The sequence below is a fragment of the Microtus ochrogaster genome, unplaced genomic scaffold (assembly GCF_000317375.1).
Source record: "Microtus ochrogaster isolate Prairie Vole_2 unplaced genomic scaffold, MicOch1.0 UNK22, whole genome shotgun sequence".
Lineage (NCBI taxonomy): Eukaryota > Metazoa > Chordata > Mammalia > Rodentia > Cricetidae > Microtus > Microtus ochrogaster.
Window position 1 is genome coordinate 5,561,469 of NW_004949120.1, and position 3,387 is coordinate 5,564,855.

Here is a 3,387-nt window from a genome sequence, read left to right on the forward strand (position 1 = left end):
TTCCAGAAGGAGTAAGTATATTTGTTACATTTTGCTTATATTTAATTCCCAAGTGACTTTTCTTCATAGTGAAACTTGGTGTCTCTTTTAGTACTATGTTGCTAATCTAGAAAAGGCCTGCTTCAGGATATGTTGTTCAATCTAGCAGAAGTGAGGTTGATAACACCAGGTTATTTACCTTTTTCTTCTTGAAACTGCATTATACTTTTAGTGTAACAATGTTGGGAAATACTTTAAATATGTTAATATAAATGCTTAGGCCTACTCTGATGTCTTTGAAATAATTCAAGATTCAAAATTGTACTTATCAAGTAAGGCAGTAACTGCTTCAGGTTTTTAACTATAAAACTTTTTGTTTATTTATTATTTTATAACCCTTACAATAAAACCTTGTTTTCAGATACCTTTTTATTACATTTTAATGTACATGGGTATTTTGCCTGCATGTAGTCTAGGCACTGCATTCACACAATGTCCACAGAGGCCAGAAAAGGGAACTGGAGTTGCAGATCATTGTTAGTTGCTATGCTGGGAATTGAACCTGGGTCCTCTGGTTTAGCAGCCAATCTTCTTAACTGCTGAGCCATCTCTCTGGCCCCAATACTCTTACTTTTGACTGGTCTGAGATTTAGACGTAGAAACTATCAGTGAGGACAACCTACATCTCTTGACAATCTGTTCCTGGCTTCTTTCATTCTCTTGACCAAAAGTTTATCATATTCTGCAGCCTCCTCTTACTGTCTTAGTGTTCCTTCAGAGCAATAGGTTGGCATCTATGCTGTAGGACACTTGGATAACAAAAGCCTGAATCATGGGGGCTTTGGTCCTGGGTTTCTTAGATTTTTTTCTAGGTGTGTACAAGGTTTTATAGGTACTTTGTAAACATCAGAATCAATTGGGTCCTTTCTACAAAAGCCTGATGTCATATTTCACAACCAGGAACCACTACTTTCCCAGGTGCTCTGATGAAGGGCAGAGAAAATGTCCCCATAACTGATGTTTAGGTGAGAAGGCAGATATCTCAGTCAATCTCATTTGCCAGGGAAGGAAGCCTAAGGTGCTGTCCACAGGACCAAACTTCAACACTAACTCAAGGTCAGGGAAACCATGTGAACTAAGTAAGCCGTCTAGCAGATCTACATCCAAATCTCTGGGTGTCCTCTGCTGCTGAGCAAAAGTCCTGAGCAGCTCTCAGAATATATGCTTTTTCAGCTCCTGGGGTCAGCAACTTCAGTGCTGAAGGGCAATTTAATACTTGGTCGTCTTTGTCATTACTACTTGCAAATTCTCGTGATTATTTGGAACAATCTCGGCCCAAAAGTTCCTGTTGTTGTTTCAAAATTTCATCCATCAATCTGGAGTTATTTCTCTTGAACAGGCCTTGGTGGTCTTAGACACTAATGTAGAGATCCCCAAGGCCATATACCACACCACTGAGGCCACGGTGTCTGAGAAGCTGGGCTCATGCTCCTCCTTGGTGACCACCAGGCCAATATACAGTAGCAGCTTCTGCAGGGACCCATCCTCCGAATACCAGCACAGGCTGGGTGGGGTGACAGAAAGCCTGGGGCCCAGTGAGGGTGCAGGTGATGATGCTGGTTCCTGCCAATGGCCAGGGCTTGCTCAGCTTGAAGTGGAGCACAGTGGAGGCAGCACAACAGCAGCTGCTCCAGATCCAGTTCCAGGCGAAGCAAAGGCAGATCCAGGAGGTGAGCGCTCTGCAGGCAGAGCAGCACTTACAGCACCTGCCACACCAGCTCCCACAGCCCGGTCATTCTCCCATGGCATTGGGGCACCATCTCCTCCTTCCCCTCCGTCCCACATCCCCGTGCCTGAGCCACTGACCACTGCCAACTCCTCACCTAGCCCCCACTGCCATCTTCCTCCTCTCTCCTAAGTCTATTTATTTATGGCTTCCTGACAAGAAATTGATGATATCCCTGACCACTAAGGAGTAATATCTATCAGTTCAGGAATATCACTTTAGTATCCACACTACATCACTAACAGATTGGTGCTTTCTATCTCCAGTTCTCCTTGTAACCCCACCCCTGACTCCTGTGGCCATAGATGCTGTTGTGTTAGGAGCGGCGGGCTACTTTCCCAGCACCCATGGCTAGCTTTACCCGAAATAATTACACGGAAACTCTATTCTTTTAAACACTGCCTGGCCCATTAGTTCCAGCCTCTTATTGGCTAGCTCTTACATATTGACCTAACCCATTTTTAATATCCCTGTAACACCACGAGGTGTCTTACCAGGGAAGATCTTAACCTGCGTCTGTGTCCGGTAGGAGAATCATGGCGACTCCTCAATCTGCTTCTTTCTCCCAGTATTCTGTTCTGTCTACTCCGCCTACCTAATTTTCTGTCCTCTTAAAGGGCCAAGGCAGTCTCTTTATTTAACCAATGAAATCAACACAAAACAGAAAACTCTCCCCCATCAAGATGCTATCATTTTAATGCTGCAAAAGTGGCTACAAGCATACTACAAATTTCATTGACTTTCTTGAACTCATTGTTATGGATAGCTAGCTGTGATATAACTTAAGTCTGTCCAAACATTTTCACTATCCCAGATAGACGACTAGATAAAAACACTTGTCACCAAGTCTGGCAACCTGAGTTGTCTTTCTTGTAGGTACCATATTTTTGTCTATTTCTAACGTGAAACACCACAGTGGTGAAAAAGTAGCCTTCAGAAAGGTTTTTTTTTTTTTTTAGATAGAAAGATTTTCTTTATTAATGACCCCAACCGTATTTCTTTAGATACAGGAGTTTTGAACTCAAATAGTTAGAAGAATACAAGTTATGATTGCATTATCTGCAACTCATTACCAGTAACATATTGCAAAGCAAACAGCTTGGAAAAGGGAAAAAGGGGAGTGAGAAAGGGAAAAATAAAAGAAGGGAATTAAGTTGATCGAGTGGAATTTTTTTCTTTTCTTAAATTCTTGGAAACTGTGAAGTCCTTGCAAGCACAGTTCATTTCTGCAGATTATTTGCCAAACTCGTACAAAATGGAACCCAAACGGAGAATCCCTTAAGAACCTGAGAGGTGCAACATGAAGGGCTACAATTATCCAGTAGCAAGCGGTCCAGCCTTCCATCAACAGAGCTTCTTCCTCAGTTCCCAAGCGTTAGTGGGATGAAAAATGTCTTCCCCGTGAATGTTTTCATTACTTTTTTCTCACCATCTAAGATTTTTTAAATGAATTATTAGGTCAAGTGTTATTCCAACAGCTGGTAGTAGGCTGGAAATGTCTCCTAACAATCTTTGAAAGTCATTAAGACCTTCATCAGGCGATGAAAGGAGACAGAGACAGAGACCCAAATTGGAGCACCGGACAGAAATCTCAAGGTCCAAATCAGGAGCAGAAGGAGGGG

At 42.5% G+C, this 3,387-nt stretch overlaps 1 pseudogene; it reads right to left on the reverse strand.

Annotated features, from left to right (window-relative positions):
- Positions 1 to 929: 929 nt before the first annotated feature.
- On the reverse strand, positions 930 to 1,775 carry LOC101998092 (annotated as a pseudogene).
- Positions 1,776 to 3,387: the final 1,612 nt, after the last annotated feature.